The sequence below is a fragment of the Eleutherodactylus coqui genome, chromosome 1, assembly GCF_035609145.1.
Source record: "Eleutherodactylus coqui strain aEleCoq1 chromosome 1, aEleCoq1.hap1, whole genome shotgun sequence".
In the NCBI taxonomy this organism is placed as follows: domain Eukaryota; kingdom Metazoa; phylum Chordata; class Amphibia; order Anura; family Eleutherodactylidae; genus Eleutherodactylus; species Eleutherodactylus coqui.
Window position 1 is genome coordinate 157,666,916 of NC_089837.1, and position 24,612 is coordinate 157,691,527.

At 46.4% G+C, this 24,612-nt stretch overlaps 1 protein-coding gene across 2 annotated transcripts in view; it reads right to left on the reverse strand.

Moving 5' to 3' along the window:
- LPP (LIM domain containing preferred translocation partner in lipoma) overlaps positions 1-9,853 on the reverse strand; it is a 235,860-nt gene extending 226,007 nt beyond the window's left edge. For both annotated transcript variants that reach the window (XM_066602170.1, XM_066602162.1), the window contains exon 1: positions 9,646-9,853. The gene's annotated coding sequence lies outside the window, so the exon portion shown is untranslated. The remainder of the gene's footprint in view (positions 1-9,645) is intronic.
- Between the last annotated feature and the right edge of the window lie 14,759 nt (positions 9,854-24,612).

The window sequence follows — 24,612 nt, forward strand, 5'->3', positions numbered from 1 at the left end:
CAGAATGGCTCTAGTGAGTCTCAGGGAGTCAGAAGTAGGCTAAAATCCACCATGTCATTTACAGGCTCATTTTTCTGCTCTGCTCCTACTGCTATAGTTTATACTGGAGCAGAAGGATTATAAAACTACAAGCAGTTAAAGGATTATATTATTGAGCTAAATTAGACTAAAAGCCCCATTCAAATCTATGGAGTATCATATTGGTAGCCATGAACACAGAGCCTGTTGGGTGGTATAGTAGAAACTGAGCAGCCATACTACGGAAGTAGTCACTAGATCAGTGATGGGCAACCTTTTGAGTTCGGTGAGTCAAAATTCGCCAAAAAAACAAGCATAACTCAGGTGGTGTGTCACTTCGAGAAAAAAAAAAACATAAATTTGCGATATTTATCGTTTAAATTTTTAAAAATGTATAACTGTAATATATAACTGTATTTAATAAACCCAAAACACCCATAGCACAGGCCCTCGTCTCTCTTAGCCTCCCGCTTACTTATCTCAGTAATGAGCCCCCAGCATTGACAGCGCCCCCCAACAACAGCGTCCAGCAGTGACAGCGGCGACAGCACCCCCCAGCAGTGGCTCCCAGCAGCAAAAGTGCCCCCCCCCCCCCAGCAGTGGCCCCCAGCGGCGACAGCGCCCCCCCACAGCAGTGGCCCCCAGCGGCGGCAACAGCACCCCACCCCCCCACAGTGGCGGCATTGCCCCCACAGCGGCCCCCAACTGCAACAGCGCCCCCCCCAGCGGCCCTTAGCAGTGACAGTGACCCCCACAGCAGTGACCCCCAGCAGTGATAGTGCCCCTCAAAGTGGCCCTTAGCGGTGACAGTGCCCCCCACAGCAGTGACCCCCAGCAGCGATAGCGCCCCCTACAGTGGCCCCCAGCGGCGGCAGCGCCCCCCCTTCCCTATTCACTACTAACGGGTTAGTGGCAACGTGTCAGCAACTATGACGCGTGTCATAGGTTCGCCATCCTATAGACGGATCTAGATAGTCATGTAGGGCCTGAAACATTCTTATTTTCCTTATATTCACCATAATGTACAAGTATGAAATATTCAGTAAAGTACTTACACAATACGACTTCCCAGCAGCATTACTGAAGGGGTACAACAAAGGAGAATGATTAGCTTCCTTTCTGACAAATGGCTAGACGGCTCAGACAAAAGGTTTACTGGAGAAAGAAATCAGGATTGTCTTTCTATCAGTACAGAACATAGCTGTCAGATTACACCTTATACCTATTTATCCAGGCAAAATAAGATGCCCTAATGTTCCAGACCCAGCGGTGACAGATGCGCCGATACGTCTGAGACATTGGGTCTCCTTTTATCAGTCTCCCCTTATACTCCACTCTAGTTTTCACAGTTATGTCTAAAAACGGATAAGCGGACTTATTTAGATAAGGCCTAACTTTACGGTAAATGATAATTTGAAGATAGGAGAGCGCGCAAGACAGGAATTAAATAAAGTTGGAGATTCACTGATAACGAGGACAAGGAAGTTGAAGACAAGTTTACGGCTCCAGGACGCGGTACTTTCTGCTTCCAAAGTAATACGAGTTCAGCAGAACGTGGGGCCACATTGTACTATACTCTCATGTGTAAAGAGGACAAGAATGCTGTGGTCCGATGTAAGGAAGCACAGGCGCATTCCTCAAAGATGGGGCTCCTACTGGCAGCCAGATGCACAAGGAGCCTCCGAGACAAGTAATGGGAACCGGCACATCAGGAAATTCATTCTTTCAGTCCTAAGCAGACCCTGGCAGCTGCAGGCTACACATACTATATGGATTAGGGGAGATGTAACATATATGAAGTACCGCATATATAGCCAAACACAAAGACATTCTAATAAGTGGTTATAGCAGCCGTCTGCTCACTGGTTAGCTCTATCTCTTACACCCGTAATTTCCAACGAGAAGCCACGACTCACGTTAGGAAATATAAATCTTACATGTGGCACCCGCCAACACTACAGCGCTGCCACAGATGCCACTCCCATTTTGCCTACTGCACCCAGGATGCTCTGGTTTTAGACAGTATCGCCAATGGCCAAGCCTGACTGCTCTGCGTTAGCGAGCCAATGCGACTCGCCACAACTGTCAGTGAGGGGGGGAGGGGGGGGGGGGGGGGGGGGACAGCAACCTACGTTACTACGCATTGTCTCCTTGCCCACCTCCTGCTGTGCCCCTGAGGTCTGGCAGAGCTCCACAGGACTGGCAGGTAATTCTTCTACTCTTCTTGGCTGGCAGCAGATTGTGGGAGTTTCAGCTACCTGATAATCATAGCCTTGCAATAATTCCCCCTTGCCCCACATGCATAGAAACAAGAAGCTACGTTTTATTCCCATCTACTGATGCCATGCAGTTTTTGCCACGTCTCCTGGCATAGCTCACCCAAGTGCTTCATCAAAAAATGAACAGGAAACAAGAGGATTTTTTTTTCCTGCCTGATCAAAATTTCTGGTGTCCCGGCTACTGGATTAAAGGAGCATTCCCATCTTCTAAAAGGAAGCATTACTGGGCCCAAAGGGCACCTTTATACCAAAGATTAGACATGTAGATTGTAATGCAAATTTTTCCACAGAGCAGAATCAAAATACTAATGACGACCTGTCCGTGCGTGCGTTTGTGACTAATATGCTTCACTCCTGATCAAATGACAGTGATGTCATCAAAGGTCCTTCATCCCCAGTAAGGAAGTTACATGCTTCACCCATGATCACATGACTATGACATCCTCACAGGTCCTGTATGCAGACAGTTGCTGTCCGGCTAGGTGTTCGTTAATATTCCATAGCAACTGAGGCCGCAGGGGGGTTTGTAGTCCGCCCATAACCTGCACCACGATGCAGGACCTGTGATGACGTCATGTGATCAGGGGCAGAGCATGGCGGTGACTTCATCATAGGTCCTTCATCTCCACTACTGTGCTACTTTTGATCCCTGTTGTATGTGATGAACCATGTATGTAGCAGTGCTGTGTGTGACATGCATGTAGCAGAGCTGTGTGGCACACTGCGCCACCAGAAAAACTGGTACTATAATTTCCTGATTGCTAGTATTCTCTTATGTGTGAAAAAGCCATAAGCCTCCCTACAGCATCTTGGCAGAGTCCACAAGGAGAATCCCTGCCACCCCCGCCAAATAACATGATGGTATATCGTTAGGATAGGCTATCACTTTATGATCGAAGCGAGTCCAGCCATTCAAACTCCCACCAATCCCAGCGCTGGTGTTGTGTCCGATTATTGTTTTGTTACCTGCACAGTGACACCTGGCCATACACTGTGCCCCCAATTCAGGCGAGTAGGGCAGTGGAACAGCTCTCTGCAAAGCCCATGTGTGCATCATTAAAACGGGTCTTCTGGGACTTTAACAAAAAAAAATTCCAAGCTAAGATTATTGTAAAGTAAAGAAAAAGAAGTTAGACATCCACTCCACTGGCTCAACAACCAGCACCGGACCTCTGTGCCTGCTATTTGGACCCTGAAAGAAGTTGGCATGAAATCATAAGATTCAGCGACCATGGAATAAAATCATTGCTGAAGCCTGTGCTTGGCTGAGCAGTCATGTGCACGATGAACGGCAAGATGGTCTGCTTCGCAACCACCCATGAAATACCCAAGGAAGCTTTTTTTTTTCTTTTTTAAGGCCTTTAAGGGAAAACCGAGAAGGGGACAAGCTCTCGCCTTCATTCTCCGTGCGCCCATTCAGATTTAGGCCAAAGGCACACGGGCAGATTTCAATTGTGGAATCCGGAACTGGCGACCACCTCTGGATTCTGCAGCAAATACCGCCCAAAGCATACTATGCCAAAGTAATTCTTCATGCACACAAGCGAAACGCAATTGCGGTTTCAGCTCGCACATGGAAAAAAATAAATAAAGATTGCAGCATGCTCCATCTTCCATCAGCGTCCGCACGGATGGCTTCCATTGAAGCCACTGGAAGTCGTCCGACTTACAGACGGACCGCATCATCACAGGTCCTTTAGCTCACCAGATATCTGGTAGAGGTAGGTCAGTGTCTTCTGTCAGGACCGCTCAGTTGTGTCTGAGACAATAAAGGCTTAGTTGTATTCTCATTTTGTCCTCCCCTTTTCAAGAGTCCTAACCGTGTTGTTCTTCTATTGATCAGGCTTTGTGTTTTATATATGTTGTAGGACCTTTGATCATGTCACCAGGGGGCGGAGCGATGACATCCCCAGCGGTGGAGCATGAGCACTCACATACATACTCCCTGACAAGGTTGTTGGTTAGTTTGATTTGCTTCATTTACATGTAAATGAGCCTCCCTTTGCTGCATGCAGATAACAGCAGGTGGTCTGTTATCTGCATACAGTCCCTTTGTTCTGCCACAGGATTGCAGCTGAATACAAGGTTATCAGCGCTCCCACGGAGAATCACAGCGTGCGGTCCCTGCTATCAGCTGCCTGGCCGAACAATGGATTTTAAACTCAACATAAAACCATCATGTGGCCGAAAAGGTAACTATGATAGCATTTACTCGGAACGATAAACGCTCCAAAGACATCGTTTGAGCGAATTTTGAGCAATAATCGGCCCGTGTAAATGGGGCTCTACTCAGTACTATCTCACCAAAAATGGTAAAGGCGTGGATGAGACTTTTTATTGTAAACTACTAATGTCCCGTCTACATGATGAAAGCATGAGTGAAATGGTTTGATAAACGTTGGAGCGGTCGCGTTGTAATTAGAGCGATGTAACGTACTTAGCAGAGAACAGCTGGGAACATTAACATGAGCATCTGTAATGGACACATCATGGACACATGGGGAATGCAGAAACTTCTCATGGATGGGGTGAGGACATTTCTCAAGACTTCACGAGTCCTAAATCATATCGGAATAGTTTAGAAAGTTCCAGATCACTGGTTTAATGGATCATCAATGAGTGGGGGTCTGCAAACAGGCCTCTCAACTGATGGATTTTCCGTCCATAATTTGTTTGCCCAATATCCTATAATGGGATAGAAGAAATATTCAGACAAAACTCTGAACACAACAGCTAGAGCCAGTTATTGTGCTCCTGTAGGGCCACTTCACATACAGGGTTTCCTAAACTGCAGACTTTGTTTCTTTAGGTCAAAGCCAATGAAAAATATGAAAGGCAGGAGCGTGGTGGGTATAGAACACCCGCGATGGAGGGGGCAGGACGACCGAAAACTAAAGAAACACAACGGAGACACAAATAAACCGGTGCTGTGTGTCTGAATGGGGCAGACAACGCCGGGTGGAGCGCCCTCTACTGCTATGCAGGAGGGTGAAGATGGCCCTCGCCCTCCGCTACCTGCATAGCTGAAGAGGGGTTTTGTAAGAAAAGTGATCAGAATAGGCTGTTAAAAGCTATTGTGAGAATCGGTTGAGAGCAGGGGTCCCGGTGGTCCCCAGATGAGGTCTGCTTTGCTGTTCATTTTAGTGACTACCAAACACTCATGCATGGACCTTCAGGAACCCCCTTTTTGGGATCAGTGGGGTTCCAGCAATTGGTCCTGTGAATAGGGGATCACTTTAGATCTTGGAAGGACCCCTTTAAAGGCCCTGGTGTCCTTTGTAGTAGGACTACTAGACCATCACCGGGTATTTTCAAGAGCGAAATTCCTATAAGGGTGGTCTCGCAGAGTTTTTGTTTTTTGGAAGCCATACTTTTTGTGGCAGTTTTTTGCTAACCAAAGACAGAAATGGATCCAGCAGGAAGATGTAGAAATCCTCCCTTTATAATGTACAGAATAGGCTAATAAAACCTATTACAAAAATGCTTAGAATCGCCTAAGCTGTACATTAAAAAAAATAAATAAGAGGATAGCTACTCCAAAGCCCCATTTACACGCAATGATTATTGCTCAAAATTCGCTCAAATGTTGTCTTTTGAGCGATAATCGTTGCGTGTAAATACTACCATCGTTTGCTTTTCGTCCAAACAATAATTTTTAGTTGAGTTTATAATTAATCATTCGGCCGGCCAGCTGATAGCAGGGACCTTACAGTGCGATTCTCTACGGAGCGCTGATAACATGGTCTTCAGCTGCAGTCCCTGACAGAATAAAGGGGCTGTATGCAGATAACAGACCATCTGCTGTTATCTGCATACAGTGAAGGGAGCCTCATTTACATGCAAATAAAGCTAATAAGCTACTTAGCCTGCTCTCACACATGAACTCGGCAAAGCTTTGCCGCAATTTTACTTCCGCTTTTAGCCACAGCTCCCTGCGGCTGAGAGCGTGTTTAAGCGCACCCCATCATTGTAATGGGTGATGACGTGCAAACTGCCAAATATAGAAGACTCCGTTCGAATATTTTGGCACTGGACAGCGCCGTCCAGCGCTGTGATTTAACGCATATCTGTGAGGCCCCATTGATTTCAACAGGAGCGTTATACCGCAATTAACGTTAATTGTGGTACACAGCGCCTGCGTGAGAGGCCTGACTATTGTGCTGATGATTTTCCTCACTGTTCGCGAACACAAGGTCATCTTCATCTGGTTAGTAGACCGCATTTACCCCACTTTAGACTGAAGGTTGAAATTGCACAAGGTGTGAGCTCTGCCTTATCAGGCAGTACAGTAGTTCAGAAGGCCCAATGTCCACGGGTGGGTTTGATTTGTGAAATCCACATGGGGGCACCCGCAAACCAAGCCGCCCATAAAGATGATCGGGGCGTCCACAAATGGATTAAGACATGCGGATTTGATTTGCGGACCTTTTGGTCCGGAAAATAAATTGCAGCATGTTCCATTTTTCAGCAGATCCCGCACGGATGGCTTCCGGTGAAGTCAACTGACACTGCGGATGTGCCATGGATCTGCGGAAAAAAACCCGTACTGCGCATGTACGACGGCAAGCCGTGAGGACCATGTGCAGTACAACGAACCTGAAAGTGGAGGAATCTGCGTGGGCAGTACTGGATCCCCTGCATGTAATCTGCGTGTGCCATGGACGGGAGGCCATCCAACCTCGGCATGGTCTCTGTAGGGGTGCCCATATTTGTATGGAGTTCCACCAACTCATTCTTGCACTAAATAAACTGATAGGTTAAATGGTTTCCTATGAAATTGGCGCCAGCGCTTGACATAGGGGTATTCTATTGCAGGACCTCACTGAAGACCTGGGTGCAGCGCTACTGAACATAAAAGCAATAGGTGTTGGCAGGTGGCAGTTGTCCTCTCATCACCACATGTATGCGCGCATTCGCAGTATACTGCGTTTTTTTACGCAGGTGAAAAATCCATGCATATTACGCAGACCACAAACCCCGTGTGAGCGAACCCTTAGATGTCTTAGGACGGCCTCACACAAGCGGATATGAATTGTGTATTCTGTGATCGGTGTCCGTGCCGACGGTCCGTGGTAAAACGAGGACATTGAAAAGCATGTATTTTTGATCTTTCCTTCACACTTGCAGATATATATTGCGGCATGCTCTATTTTACAGCGGGCGCTACGTGGCGGTGGCCTCCTCTGTGCAGGAAATACAGAATAAAACCCCTGTACTGTGCATGACTGCCTGGGAGCCTCCGCAGTCATCTGTAATACAGGTTAGTGCCGTACCCGGGGTCACGGACCGGGCCGATGACCGGGATCCGCTGCGGACCACGCGCATGCAGAATCAGACCCGCTGCTGTGAACGCGGCCTTGAAGTGAGACGGCAGATTAACGATTCAGCAGTCACTGGGATAAATCGGGCACGTTAGGACTGGACCATGCCAATCTAACCGGTAATGCCACGTAACACGATTCTTGTTCCCGGGTTATAAAGGTCATGGCCACATGGGTTCTAGCATAAAAACAAGGAAAAAGTTTACTAAACTGCAAAACCTTTGTTTTTGTGGTCGGCACGATGAAAGGTTAAAAATGGCGCATTTTCATTAAGGAAAGTTACAAACTTTCAGTTTTCAAGTAATATAAGGATAAAAAACAACATTATGTATCAAACCAGCCATATATTTTACCCAAAATGCTACAAATAGATGAAAAGGAAACTAGATTAGGATTGTTGAGTGTAGGCGCTGCAACACTATGACAAACCATCTGTTTGCTCCTCATTGGTCATTCACTTTAGGCCTCACGCACGGATTCTGCATGTGGGATCTCGCACGGAATCCAGCCGTCACCGCGGCCGCTGACTCTTGCATTGTTCTTCATTCTCTGTACTGCGGATGGGCCGGCGCACACGCATAGTACAGATTTCACCACACCGCTGCTATTTAATGAGTGCAATGTTTGCTCAGCCGCCAGGAGAACAATGGAATGCTCAGCTGGTAATTGAACATCTGTGCCAGCCAGATGCTTGCTCAGCGAGAACAATGGAATATGCCGGCCAGATGTTTGCTCAGTGAGGGCAACAATGGAATGCTCAGTTGGGAAAAAACATCTGTGCCGGCCAGATGCTTGCTCAGCGAGAACAATGGAATGTGCCAGCCAGATGTTTGCTCAGAGAGGAGAACAATGGAATGCTCAGCTGAGAGGTGAACATCTGTGCCGGCCAGATACTTGCTCAGCGATAACAATGGAATGTGCCAACCAGATGCTTGTTCAGCTGCCCGAAGTGATTATGCAACTACAATATAGGAGATTAAAGCCATTAACTGCACCTGTTATTTTATGCTAACATTTCAGCAGTTCATTTAGTCGCTCTGCCACTTAGGCAATTCTCTTTGCATGTAAACGGGCCTTTAGACTGTATTCGATAGTGTTAGTAAACCTTCTCCCAGTAATTTAGTGTATGCCCCCACGGCATCCCTGCCGGCTGTACGCCCTCGGTGAAGCCATTCAATAAATGTACCACCATTTCAGCCAATTGGTTAAAGCGAGCCTCCAGGCCGGACAGAGATGGCCCAACCGCGTCCGACTACCTGAGTACTGATGGTCTATGACACTGCATGTCGCTCACACGGTTAATGATGCCAACCACTGCCAAGTGTGCACCCGCAGCCAGTGAAGCAGTCCGGCATTACAGGTTACACCAGGCCAAGAGGGACATCCTAGCTTTTGAGTCGTTTTCTACGTCCCGCTGCTATTCTGTCATGTGATCTCGTAGCGTGAGAACAATACGCTCCTGTAACGGAACCCACGGAAGTGAGCGCGTCCCAGACAGGAATACTCATGTAGATGGGCCTTACTGCACCGCTATTAGCAGCCTTGAGGGAAACGGGAGGCGGATGTGGTTGTAGCGGGACACAAGCGGCTACTTCCCATGCAGCGCCCACCGCAGGCTGCCAAACCAAAAGGGGCAGAGTAATGGCCTGTGTGTTCTCGCTGCCACTAGCTGGATACTCTATATAGCCTGCAGTCCCCGGCCAGGAGCCGCTCCCTACTAGTGTCTGTACACACACCTCCTCCTCCAGGGACTTGTCCCCTGTATGACTAGTTGGAGCTCTGTCACATCTGCCCAGAACCCTGCAGCCAATGAGAAGGCGGCTCTCCCTGAGCGCAGCGCTGTGATTGGCTGCAGCACACACGCCGTCCTGGCACACTGCTGCCGGCCACTGCCGCCTCGGGCTGCAGACTCTGGGCTCTGCCCTAGGTGACAACGTCACCACCTATCAGCGCCTGTCTTCCGGGCGCTGCACCGCATTCCTGTGCGCACAGGCCCCGAGCCGGCCGAGCGGCTCAGTCACGGTTACCTGCAGTGCTTGGAGCTTCTGCGCCGGCTGTCACGTCCGAGGTGACCGGTTAGCGGAAAAACTTCATGCTGGTCACCATCTTGGATTTCCGGAAACAGGGAAGGGACCCCGCGTCTCCCTAATCATGTGACCAGAGCAGGCCCCTCCCACCTCCGCTCCCTCTCTAATGCTCGGGGTGTCCGGCGCGCTGTGTACTCCGTCCTGTCAGCGGGGCGGCCGCTGCTCATAGTTGTACTAGGACCAGAGCCGTCGGCTGGCCCGCCGTGTATAACACGTGTCAGTCCCACCCAATCAGCTTCCAGTTTTCATTCCTGTAGCGGCAGCCTGAACATGAGAGAAGTGATGTGATTGGTTGATGCTTTCTGCATTTTCTGCTCTCACATGTACACTTATAGGCGGGTGAATGTAGCGCTACCTACAGGCATAGCCGGGTATTACCTCACCCGGGCAGATAGTTGGTTGCCCTAGTCCTGTATATAGGCCAAGAGGTTTGTTGGTGCCGGCACATACCCCACCACCCCTAGTTACACACCGTTCTGCCCCTCAGGTGCCTGCAGGGTCACAGCCCAAATGTACCCTGCCCATTGCAGGTGGCTTGTTGGTACCCCAGCTGTAGCCCAGAACTACTGGTACCGGATGGTGCACTGAGAGGACGTTTCCATAGCGACAGCAGCAGGGTGAAGCTCTAGCATCACACCCCTGTCCCTACTTTTTGGGAATTCATTTGTAGTATTATGTTTGCCTTCTTCTGGATCAACAAGGGGGTGAAAACAGGCTGAACTGGATGGACATTGTCTTTTTTCGGCCCAGCATACTATGTTACAATAGCGTGAATTTAAATGGGTTTTCCAGGGAAATACTATTGATGACTTATCATCAGGATAGGTCATCAATAGTTGATTAGCGCTTGGGACCCCGACCGATCAGCTGAGCGGGCACATGTTGTCCCATTGAGATCAGCACAAGCTGTGCCTGCAGTTACAAGCGCTGGCCACTACACAGAGGTCGGCACAGAAGCTTCCGCTCCGATCTCTGTTATTGCGGCGCTGACAGCATGCACCCGCTCAGCTGATCGGTCGGGGTCCTGAGCAATGGACCCCGGCCGATCAAAGGATAGGTCATCAATGGTATTCTGCCTGGAAAACCCCTTTAAACCACATTTCTATCAAGATTCCCTGACACTTTCATGCATTGAGGGACTTCATGGATAAGGAGTCTGGTCCACTTGGGAACTGGGCAATAGCTTTAATATCCTGTGGTTTATTAATGTTGTGGAAGGTGGTAGTGTACACTGCTGGGAACCTGGCGCCAGATGTATATACCACGGGCAGCGGGAACCCGTGACAGGTATATACTCTGATAGAACACAGTTGTCGCAGCCAAAAGCCTACTGGTGATGACCCCCAACTGCGCTCATGTATGCCCTATACTGCAGCATTTCAGAATAATGGAGACATTTACAGTAGAAAAGAAATCTTTCGCTCCTTTATGGGGACAAAACACAAATGTGGAGTAACAACGTTGTGTTTACTAACTTCTGAAATGAGTAATATTCATGCCCCCCCCCCCCCCCCTAACTTGGAGAAGAGACTTTAAGGCCTCATATCAACTTGAAAAATACAATCCGCACAGAATCTGCCGCGGATTTGCTTTAAATGGCATTTTTTTTTGCATGCAGATATCCGCACACATTGCTATCAATGTAATAGCAATGTTGCCGATCCGCGCAGAATCCGTGGCAGAATGGAGCATGCCGCGTTTTTTCTCCCGCGCGTGAAAAACGCAATTCTTTTAAAATGCCATCCGCCGGTGCAAAAATCAATTTAATGGACCGCAGATGGCCAATGATTCCCTATGGGCAAAATCCGCTGCGGATTCCGCAATTCCATTTAGCTAGTGGACATGAGGCCTAAGGATCAGTATCCAATAGTAACCTCTACAGCAGTCCAGGAAGGTTATATAACCCAAAACAAGCAGATATAGAAATGGCTATTTATTAATATGGAAAAAGTTGCTGCTTTTATTGCATTTCAGAATTAAAATATTTGAATTCTGATTCCAAACCGCACCCCGAGTCACGGGGACAGGGCCACGCCGGCCTTCACTATCATGGAGAGTACCATGAAACAAACAGCGCTCAAGGGCAATCCTCCATGGAATAAACTGAGTAGTAGGTGAGAAGACTAAAAGGAGATGACTTACTTCACCAGGGAGGTACATAGGCCCATGGGGACCTCTTCAACTCCCTGTGTCCAGAACCACAGTTATCCAAGTAAGGTAGGTCGAAGTAACAGGAAGCGACAGTTCAAGTGGCGCAATGTTTATTAGAGGTTGGACCAATAAAAGCATGACAAAATAATGTCATAAAAATATCTAAAATAAACATAAAATATAAATAATAAGGGTGAATTAAAATCAAGGGGTATTCTGCCACGCATTTCGGGTGTAAACTCTAAACCATCCCCCCTTTATTTGACTGCTTGAAAAAGGGAGGATGGCTTAGCGGTGCGGGAAAACTTCGCTCATGTATATATCTCCATTCAGAAGAATGGGGTTCATATTCACATATCTCGCAATGCACAAATCTCACATGAGTTTCTCAGCCGTGTGAAAACGGCCTTAGTCTTCTCACCTACTAATCAGTTTATTCCATTGAGAATTGTCCTTGACCGCTGTTTGCCTCTTATGTTGTTTATCTATCCTCCCTGCCATCCCAGGCAACTAGACTGGATCAGACAGCTGCAACTGGCGCTCTCCATAGTGGATGTCCACATTTGACAAGGATCGTCTGCTACTCATTGATGTTTCATACAAAAGGCTATCCAGGTTATCAGGTGTTGTGGTGCATCCCGCACATGCAGGGGCGACCCCACTACACCACGTGAGTCTGTTCCTGCACATTTATTTGTTTCCTACATCCGGGGGCGCTATTCTTCCTCTTATATACATTTCATTTGTACATCATGTAGAGTGACTGCTCTCTCCCTGTACACAAGCAGGAAGAGAGCTGTAACTCGCAGGAAGAGAGCTGTCACTCATGATGCTACGGGCAGGGAGAGGTCAGAACAGCGCAGCGTGACTTGGAGTGTCGTTCAGAATCAAACTTCAAAGTATGTTCATTCTGAAACACCACAGTGTTTCAGAATAAGACATACATGAGTGCGGTGTACATACCTGTCCAAGGTTCATGCTTCTCGTGGTTCAGGCAGCACGGGCCTGGCGACGGGTTCCGTTTAAGTAGACTTCACCCAAATCTCCAACGGGCACGGACTTTGTTAGAGAATGTAATGTGCACTATTCTGCATCTTTCAACTGTAGCATCCTGGGGTGGTACTCCAGTCTTAGGGTTCGTTTACACCAAACGAATTAGCGTTAGAATGAGTGAATGATATCAGAGTTCTGTCTGAGATACACAGTCCAGTCTTGGCAGGTCATCATACAATAAATAATACTAGAAAACTGTTAACGAGAACTTTTCAGTGGCCGGGTTAAATAGGTATGCAGTACCAATCTTCCATACACTCCCAGTTTGCCACGCACATGAGCTGCAAAAAAAATTGCAGGATGCCCTGTCTTGGCATGTATATATGCCAAGATAGTGCATGTGGACTGCCAGCACGCATGTCATTGCATTCTTGCTGCGTGCTTGCGCGTCTCTCGTGCGCAGGTCACGAGCTAATTATGGCAGTATGAGTCTTGCCTTATGCCTCATGTAGATGGGATGAGCTGTTAGACAAACGATGCCCGACAGCTCGTCCCAGTGATACTCGCTCCTGTGTTAAAAAAAAAACAGGAGCGAGTACCGCTGAAGGTGCTGCTGACATGGAGGCGGAGCAGGCTGGGAGTGTCCTTCGCCTGCCCGCCTCCATTCACTTTGTCGTTCAGTTGCTACATGCATTTACACTGGAGACTATCGTTCACATTTCCGCAGGAGTGTGGGAATTTGAACAATTGTGAACAATAATCATCCTGTTCATGGCATGATGTACTCAGGCATCCAGGGACGGGAGAGACGGTGTCTAGTCTGAAGCAGACAGGATTTTAGGAAATTAGTGCAATGTACATAGTTAGGACCAGCGTTTAACCCTTTCCAATCCACTATCTGACGTCTGAAGACATTATGATTTAAGGCTGTACAGGTCCGATGTTGGAAGACGTCCGTTGGGGTTCTCTTACTGTATATTGCCAGCCTCCCTGCTGTCGGAGCCTATCCAACGTGTCACCTCATGCAGTACTGGCTTTAGCCAGCAGATAGCGCCATTGTATAACTGCAGAAAAAGAGTAAGCCCCCAGGAAAACCAGGATACAAATTGGATTGGAAAGGGTTAACAGACAAGGAAGTGGGAGGGTGCCATAATGAAATGTTTTTGGGTGATGACTACTTTGTTTATTAAAACTATACTAAAGGTGCTTTTAGACCGAAAAATTATCGTTCAAGCAAGTGAAAGTGAAGGATAATCGTTCGGTCTAAACGTGGGCGAATGATAATTGTTCATTTTTTGTTCATCATTCATTTTATGTAGGCATAAAAATCATCGTTCTCTCCTTCACTTAACATTTGGTTTAAATATCGCTTGTTCAGTTGTTTTCATTTACTTGTACAGCGAATGTGAAAAACTGAATGATTCTCATTAGATTGAGCCAACAATGTATCTGCCTGTCTAAGCAGAGCGCACAAGAGTGAATGAGCTAGCGGTGATGTCACTTGTTCACTGGCTCGTTCCAACGAATCAGCTCATCTAAAAGGACCCTAACAGTAAATTGTGTTCTCCCCCATGTCAGTCTGGCGTTACAGCTTGCTCATGCTATGTAATTGTGCAACAGTGTAAAGTAGATCACACGGGCGCTGCGATTCTCGGTCAGTCACGACGTGGCCGAAAATCGCATGAATGAGAGACAGCCGTGACCAAGTTACGACTGCATTTCCCATTTATACGCCCAATCAGACAGCCTGGGTGTGGCGATTATACGCCGAGCCGGGGATACCATTGGACGGGGAGGGGGGGGGGAGAATTTAGCTCTGCTAAACTCCCTCCCCTTTCCCTCCTTTTCTCCGCCCTTGCTGGCTGGAGAAAGGGAGGGAAGGGGGAGGGAGCTAGTGTCCAAATCTTAGCAGAGCTGCTGCTAAACTCCCTCCCACCTCCCTTTTCCGGCAGCTCTCATAGGCTGTGTAACCAGGGCTGTTATACGCTTGTGGGAAACACATGCCCTGCCTTATCATTGATTCAGGCTGCTGCTCCGTCTTGTCCCTCTGCAGCTCTGCCGCCTGTGATTGGCTGCTGGATAAATAAAAATCTATTAGAGACTCACCAGGAAGTCGATGCATAGTGATATTATATTGTACATTGATTTGCAGGAATGCTGCCATCCGGTAGGTGGCACTGCACAGGTATTGCTCCATCTTCCTTATTTGCATATGACCCTTAGGGTGCCTACCCAATAGCAATATTTTTTCTAGAGATGTGAGAGCAAGTGCCTCGCAGCGCAGAGAAAACTCTGCAATATCGCCTATTGTTCTCACCAGGGCCGCCGGCAGCAGCGCCAGCCCCATTGAAAGCAAAGGGAGTACATCACGGATTTCTGCCACAGCTATGGCAGAGGAATCCTTCATCCCTGTGGAGACCGTGGGGATGAAGGAATCCCCTGCCACAGCTGTGGCAGAAGTCTGTGATGCTATTCCATTGCTTTCAAGGGGGTCGGCACTGCTGCGGTCCCCTTGAAAGCAGTGGGTTGCAGGCAACTCAAGCAGCGATGATTTTCAGGGAAGGGCTTGAAAGATAGGCCCTTCCCTGAAAATCAGAACTGTCTGAAAAAAAAATTAGAAAAAAAATTATACTTACATAGAAGAGCCGTCCGGCTCTTCTCTCCGGAACGGCAATCATATTCTGTGTTCTGGAGACTGGGGATTGAGTTCAATGCCTAAGCGCTGCCAGTGATTGGCTGAGCGCTTAGCAAATGAGACCAGCGCTTTCTGGGGGCAGGGATTTTTCAATCCCCAGCCTCCAGAACACAGAAAAAAAACTGCCATGTCAGAGAGAAGAGCCGGATGGCTCTTCTAGGTGAGTATAATTTTTTTTTTTACTTTATTTTCAGCTAGGGCTGATTTTCAGGGAAGGGCCTATATTTCAAGCCCTTTCCTGAAAATCATCACTGCGGGGGTTGCCTGCAACCCACTGCTTTCAATGCCGCATTGAAAGTAATGGGATAGCATCGTGGGCTTCTGCCACAGCTATGGCAGGGAATTGCTTCATCCCCGCCATCCCCGCAGGGATAAAGGAATCCTCTGCCACAGCTGTGGCAGAAGTCAACGATGTACTCCCTATGTCTTCAATGGTGCTGGTGCTGCTGCCGCTTATGTCACTCAAACTGTTGTTTGAGCAATCATCTGTCAGTGTAAATGGGGCTTAACACAGAAGAGTATATTCACACGGGACAATAAAGAGAGGCGCAGCATTGTGCAATGTACCCTCAGGGAAAAGTTCTCCTTCTCCTCTGGAACAGCCAGCAGCTCAATTCTAACAGCTTATTTGTTACTTCTGGTGAAAAGAAAAACTGTAATCAATTCTTATTCTCAGCCAGCCAATCGTCCACTCCGTATACATAACACTTATCAATAATGATTGTCAGCTCTTTAATAGCTGTCAATACGCCTGTTGGAAGCTGGAGGCGTCCTTTATTATAATTGTTGTTTTCTGGACACACTTTGTCAAAACTTTTCAATATGTCAGTAACATTCTGTAAAGGTTTTCAGGAAATTGTTACCATGACAACAGGTGACAAATATGAAGGAATGCTTTTTTTTTCAGATTATTTTTATTTTATAAGTGTGAAGAAGTAGCTGAGCGTACTTATCCGCGGCTCGCAGGCCCTGTCAACAGAAATCATTAGTCAATCTCCTTTCAGTTGCCTGCTACTGTAGTGTTCTCTCCGCAGAAAACATACAGTAGGATCCTAATGAGCTGTGGAGCAATAAATCATTTCTTAAAATGCTCAGCCAAGTTACTCCTCCATTTTTCAGACTTGTCTTAATTATTTATCTCTTAGTGGGACACAGCCTTTAATTATTCTGTTTGCCTTTGCAGGGGTGGGGGGGATTAAATTGCGGGCCATGAATAATAAACGTCCAAGTTAAAAAGCTACTTTGTGAAGAGTGTTAATTTTGAGTGTTGTCATTTTCACACATTATATTCTGTGCCGAACCTCTCCTATTATGTGATGGTCACAGATGAGAGTGTTAAATTACACATAACAACAGCTGTGAAATGGGCATTCAGTTGTGGGTCATAACATATTAATGTACTAGGGAGGCAGTGCTGAAACAAGCAAAACAGTGCTACGTACCAAAGGGGGGAAATAAAAGCATTTTTACGTGGAGAGGGCTTTAAATAAATGGCAGCTCAAAAACATGTTTTAGCTGTTATGAAATTCATCTTTCTTAACAGTAGGGTGTTAATCACACTGGTACGGTCAGTTTTACACGAGCAAAAGTGCATATACGCATGAATTCGCACCACGTATTTGCGTAATGGATGTTGCGTGTATTACTGTACTTTTTGTGCACGCAAAAAAACTTGCAACCGCACTCATATTCATTGAAATGGGCAATTAGTGTAATTAGTTTAATATGTGCTCTTTTGCTACACAAATACACAGGACGGGTGAATTCAGACGACCGTATATCGGCTGGGTTTTCACGCCGGCTGATATACTGCGTCTCTCTCTGCAGGGGTAGGAGGCTGGAAGAGACAGGAGCAGTGCTCTGAGCTCCCACCCCCTCTCTGCCTCCTCTCCGCCCCTCTGCACTATTTGCAATGTGAGGAGCCGGAATGGGGGCGGGGCTAAGTTCTGGGAATTAGCTCCGCCCCCGTCCCCCCTCTCCTCATTGAAAATAGTGCAGGGGGGAGAGGGGGCGGGAGCTCAGAGCACTGCTCCCGGCTCTTCCAGCCTCCTCCCCCTGCAGAGAGAGACGCCGTATATCGGCTGGGCGTGAAAACCCAGCCGGTATACGGTCGTCTGAATAAGCCCTAAAACAGAGCATGCTGCGTAGTTTTGTGCACAACAAGTTGCATGCGCAAAATGAGAACTAAACTATTAAAATCAATGGGTTCTATTCACGCACACAAATTTTTCATGCGTGATACACTGCACGAATATGTGTATCCAGCCCAAGGCCAGAGTCACACAATCGTATTTGCATGTGTATTTGGTTGCGCCATACACACAAAATAGAACCCATTGATTCCAATAGGTTCGTTCACATGCACATATTTGGTGTGCGCAATTCGTTCGTGCAAAAAAAATATGCAGCAATCATGCAGGGAAGGATAACATTTTGAAACTCCTGGCCATCTCAATAGCTGAGCGCCTCGGTGCATGCTTTTTTACAATGCCACGTAGAAAGTAGAGTAAATATTGCCTATGTGCGTGCAAATACGCAGCGCCCATTCCACAAAAACCCGCACAAACATGCTTACGCTCGTGTGAATCCAGTCGAACATTGAAAATTATTGTATGTGTATTACCGGTAATATTGCAAGCAAAGCTCCAGAACCTAATTTTCCAGTATATAAAGGCTATCACATTTTTGTATGCGTTTCCCTAACTGCACATTGTAAAACTTTGTGATCCCTGTATTCGCTGTTACAGTATTGTTTCCAGAATGTAGCAGCTACTGGCTGATAATTCATACAGAACACATTTGTTTGCACACCAGAACATGTATCTGGTATATATCAATACCATTCCCTATATAAGGTGGTATACACCCCTGTCAAAATGCCAGGCTTTTGTCATGTTAAAAAAACAACGAAGATGAATCATTTCAGATTTATTCCCATCTTCCCTGTGACCGTTATCTGTACAATACCAGTGAAAAACACACTAAAATCCTGCAGGGTGAAAAATAAAACTAAAATAATGTGGTTGCATAAGTGTGCACACCCTCTTATATTGGGGATGTGGTTACATTCATCTTAAATAGTAGTCAGCACACGGCTGCCATTTACTCCATATAAGGTTCGGCTCTTCTAGGAGGATTTTCCTGACATTCTCTTAGTTGCATTTTTCGGTAAAAGCCATAAAGCGCTTACAGCACATAAAAGGGATCTGATTGTTGGAAGGGATCAGTCAGGAGAAGGGACCAAAACATTTCCAAGGCATTACATATACCATGGAACACAGTGAAGACGGTCATCAAGAAGCGGATTCAATTTGGCACAACAGTGACCTTACCAAGAATGGATGAAAAGACCAGAAGAAAAATGGTCCAAGAGGCCTAAAGCAACATTGAGGGGTCTTTCACACTGACGAGAGCGATATCAGGCCATGACTCATGGCCCGATATCGCCATCGCAATCCTTCTGAAAACCCCTAGATGTGAGGCGTTTTCACATGGAAACAGCCTTGTATCACTGCGGGGGTTCCCTTCATCCCCGCCGTGGTTGTGACAGAAGATCACAATGTTTTTCCACTGTTTTCAATGGCTGCTGCCGCCAGCCCCATTAAAAACATGTGGAAACCCCTGGATGCAACAGCTTCGCATCCCTATGGGGATGAAGGCGTCCCCTGCTGCAGCGATCACAGCCGCGATGTTCTCCCATTGTTTTCAATGGAGCCAGCACTGCTGCTGCCGGCCCCATTGAAAACAATTGTCGATATTGCAAAAAGAAAGCATCGCAGGAGTGAAAACATCGCAAATGAGAATGAAACCATAGAAAATCATACATTCTCACTCACTCTTGCATTGCCAGATGGAGCCCTAAAGAAGCAACAGGAATTTCTGGCAAGTACTGGTTGTGTAGTGCATATTACAACCAGCTTCGTGCATTCTTCATATGTCTGGGTTGTAGGGTAGGTTGGGAAGATAGAAGCGTTTTCTAACAAAAACATCCATGGCGGCTATGTTTTGCCCAAACCTACATCAAGTCTGCCAAAAGTACGTGGGAGAACGTGTTATGGTCTGATGAGACCGTTAACCTGAAGAGGGCGCTACACATGAAACCCCATTTACACGGGACGACTGTCAGGCAAACGGCGCCCGACACTCGATTCTCTGTATACTTGCTCCTGTGCTGCAGCACAAAAGCGAGTATCGTTTGCTCACAGCTGGGCACCTGGAGGAGAGTTCTCTCCCCCTCTCCATTCACCATAAGCAGCGGACTTCCTGTATTAAGTGGTTGCTGTGTACACTGAACGATTATTGTCCAGGATTTTATGTAGCCTAAACGATGAACGTTCAATGTAAATAGCAGCCGTTCAGTAGCGAACAGCCGCTGTGAGGACCATGCACAGGACAGTGAACCCGGAAGTAGCGAGGTCCGTGTGGATGCCACAGCCTGCAAGACACAGATACGCAGGGCCCACTGGCTGCAGGCACAGGATTCCCCGCACAGAATCCAAGCCACTGGTGGACATGAGTCCTTAGTGAAAGTAAGGACCATATGCCAGGGTACTCAACAGCCTGTAATTGGTTGCCCTCCCCTCCTTGAGTACTACCTACAGCGGGCTGCCAGCCGTGGTGGTGAAACGGCAATTGCGACCCCTAGCGGTATTCCGGTGCTTATGACGTATTCTAAAGATAGGTCATCATTATTGGAGTCCAAGAAAACCCCTTTAATCAATAGTCAAAAGCTTTCAGGCTAACAAAGAAAGCATGTTTGTCATTGTCATAGGAACAGTGTAGCATCCAATGAGTTTCAATCTTGAACTCAAACTGCTGCTGTTCCACTCAGGTTGGCCACGTATATTGATGTCAATGGATATTTTGGATCCATGCAATCGCCATATGACATTGATAGGCCATGAATATTTCCATTGGCAAACCAAAGCAGACATTTTACAAAGACTGTGCATCTGTTAATTACTCTTCACAGTATTGGTGTACAGAAGGTTACATAGGCAAACCCCATATTTGTGGGAGAGCAATCACAAAGCATTTGATTTAACCACAGCTTTTATTATTAATTGTGTATATTAAACAACTGCTGTATATGAAATCCCCTAATATATAAGACTGTACAAGCAAAGATTCCTCAAAAGTGAACCTGCTCTTTATCAAACATTTCACTCTTCCTATTTGATTATCTATGCATTACCTCCTAGATATGTGCACCCCTATAGAAGATTACTTCTGGATAAAACTTTTACTGAAGTTTATAAGATATAGAACACATTCAAAGTTTTCCTAACTTCCTTGTGTTGTCCATTAATGGATTCTGCTGACTTTCTACAGATTAAATGAATAGAATGATTCTGTACTAGACGCAGGTGACATCCATAAATCTTTTTATCGCAGCTGCCAAACTGCCTTGTCAGACAAAGTTCTGAGATGTTCATTGGATTTCAAATGCTTGAAACGCCTTCAATCAGAGCCTTGAACACATTTTAACAGATGTTCTATAATTGAGCACCACTCCGGCCCTTCTCACACATTCAGTATGTCTTGACACACTTACAGATCCACAGGAGGCTGCTATCAAAGCAAAAGGCAAAAGTTGACCTTGAAAAAGCAAAAGGTGTTGGATAAAGGTCAGAGCAGTTTGTTTCTATTAGGATGCAATCCAGCTATGGCAGAGAATATTAATGCATATACATTTCGACAAGTTGGATGTAAAATGAAGAATCATTATCAATATGCGAAATACCAAAGGCACTGCACTTTCAAATGAATACTGAAAAGCAGAAGGTTTGGGAAATTGTATGATTAAAAACATAAGTTCCTACACAAACTGTGATGTACTGTGTGGGGGTTAAAAACAGCTATGATCATCTGTAAATGGTCACTGATCTTTCAATAAACTTTGCAGAAATACGTGACTATGAGTAAGGTGAACTACAGAAATGTGCAAGCCACTACAGTAGCTTATCCTTCTGCTGACAGTTAATTAAGACAATATTTTTTTTATCGAGATTGTGCAGAGATGCTGGTCTCTTTTCTCTTTGATGCTTGTGGTGGACCCTGGTCTTTGGGCTTGTCCATGCATAGGTGGAGAATGGATCCCTGGAGGTGGTGAGCTAACATGTGTTTTTGTTCATAAATCAGGTCCCTTTCCTAATCCACCTCTGTCCTAAACTATTCACTCAAATTTTTTCAAATGATGGCTTTTGAGTGGTAATCGTTGCGTGTAAACGCTTCTATCATTCACCCTTTGGCTGAACGATGATTTTTAGGTAAGCATAAAATTCATCGTTCAAGCGGAGAGAGATAGCAGGGACCGCACACTGTGTTCTCTACAGGAGCAGTTGATTACATTGTATTTAGCCGACAGCCCGTGGCAGCCCAAGTAAAGACAATGCAGCTGAGTGCAAAGTCCAGATAGGAAGAAGAGCTGTGTGAGAGAGAAGCAGAGATGCATACATGGAGATGATACTGCTAATAATTAAGTGCTTTAAGGTCTCATAGCTACTACTAACACAACTTTAGTGCTTAGTACTGCTGCATAATGTCTTCCATGCAGCCATTACTTCTGTGTGAGAGACAGCAGGGCAGGATCTCCTTTTCTCTGTGTGGATGATATTATAGCAGCCTGTTTCCACTCACCAGCTCAGGGAAGACAGAATTAGAAATAGAGCACGCAGAGAGGAAAACTGCTAAAAAAATGCAAAATTAATTTTTTTTAGACGTTAAAAAGTCAACTGACGGGTTAGGTACACTTTACAAAGTCAGTTGGTCCGGAAAATATTTTATGGCATTAACAAAGGACTGCTATTGGTCTTCTTTTTGTAGTTTTTTTATAACCTAAACCATAACCAGTACATCATAGTCTGGAAAATAAGTAAACATAACAATTAGGCCTCGTTCACATGAGTGTGGTTTTAGCACAGAATAGGCGCGTGAAAACAATGATCTGCCGCCACCTCTAATTGTTTTTCATGGAAGGGCTTTACATATAAGCCCTTCCCTAAAAACAATAATTTTAGTGTAAAAAAAAAATGTAAAAAAAAAAAACGCATGCGGCAGATGCTTCCTTCATCCCCACTAGTAAAAAGAATTCCCTGCTGCTACATCTGCACATCTGTGACAGATGCAGCAGAGGAGTTCTTCAATTCCCTACCGCTACTGTCACACATGACAGCTGCGGTAGAGGATCCTGCTGCCGGCCACCCAGTAATTGGATTTTAGGGAAGAGCTTTAAGTATAAGCCCTTCCCTGAAAAACCATGAAAAATAGTGTAAAAAAAAAAAATCGATACTCACCTCCCTTCAGCTGACGGGGCTTAGCCGTGTCTTCACCACGTTGTATCCAGCTCTGTAGTCCTGATCTATCAGCAGGTGGGGATTTTAAATCCCCGCCTGCTGATAAATCAGCGCGGAGAAGTTGTAACTGAGCCCCGGCAGCTGAAGGGATTTCAGGGAAGGGCTTTAAATATAAGCCCTTCCCTGAAAAACCCGGAAAAATAGTGTAAAAAAAAAAGATACTCACCTCCCTTCGGCTGCCGGGGCTCAGCCGCGTCTTCTCCGCGCTGTCCCCGGCTCTGTAGTCCTGATCTATCAGCAGCCGGGGATTTAAAAGTGGCCTCAGCCAATCACAATCAGCTCTTTTTAGCATGCGGGGATGTAGCAGCAGGGAATTCTTTTTACTAGCAAGGATGTGTTCTTCATCCCTGTGGGGGACACGGCAGCAGCGGAGGGTACGTTTTTTTTTCCGTTTTTTTTTACAGTAAAATGATTATTTTTCTGTGAAGGGCTTATATGTAAATCCCTTCAATGAAAAACAATGCAGGGGGCCGGCAGATCAGTGTTATCAATGGAGCCGCCGGCAGCAGCCGCAGCTCAATTGAAAACAATGCAGAGCATGGGGCACCTTGAAAAACACTCGAGTCTCCCACTGACTTTAATGGGAGCCGAGCTCTCGAGCATTACAAAGAGCTTGGCTCAAGTAAATAGCACCCGAGCATCTTGGTGCTTTAGAGCAGGGGTCCCCAACTCCAGTCCTCAGGGACCACCAACAGGTCATATTTTCAGGATATCGTATAGTAAGAACACCTGTGGCAATGTCTGTGACACTGACAATGACATCACCTGTGCAACACTGAGGAAATCCTGAAAACATGACCTGTTGGCGGTCCCTGAGGACTGGAGTTGGGGAACACTGCTTTAGAGCACCCGAGCGTTAGAAAGTCCCATTGACATTTGCATTAAAAGAAACGCAAGTGTGTGGGAGCCCTAATAGAATTAATGGATTCCTTTAGAAACGTTCACATGAAGGAATTTTAGATGCGCAAAAAGCTCGCACCTTAGGGCTCCCACACTCACGCATTTTTTTAACACTGCGTTAACGCTGCATTTTTTTTACACGAATGTCAATGGGACTTTCTAATATTAAAAATGCATCGCAAGTTTGTGTCTTGCGATTTCTGTGCAATGTGTTAACATTAGAAAGTCCCATTGACATTCGCATTAAAAAAATTCAGCGTTAACACAGCATAAAAAAAATGCAAGTCTATAGGAGCTCTTACAAAAATAGAACGTGCAACTGCAAAGCTCGCATCTGAGGTCCATGCTGTGAGAAAAGATAGGGCCTGATTAGAGATGAGCGAGCGTACTCGGAAAAGCACTACTTGTCGAGTAATGTGCTTTATCCGAGTATCGCTGTGCTCGGGTCTGAAGATTCGGGTGCCGCTGCGGCTGACAGGTGAGTCGCAGCGGGGAGCAGGGGAGAGCGGGCGGGAGAGAGGGAGAGAAAGATCTCCCCTCCGTTCCTCCCCGCTCTCCCCTGAAGCTCCCCGCTCCGTGCCGGCACCCGAATCTTCAGGGACGAGCACAGCGATACTCGGATAAAGCAAATTACTCGAGCGAGTAGTGCTTTTCCGAGTACGCTCGCTCATCTCTAGGCCTGATCTATCTTTGGTGAGTGCTGCTCAGAAGTTTCCATAGACTCCTATGGGAGCAGGATAACACACAGCTCCCGATTGTGTGAATGGGCAATTTCACTACTAATTAATCTTGAGGCTTAATCAGCCATTCTCA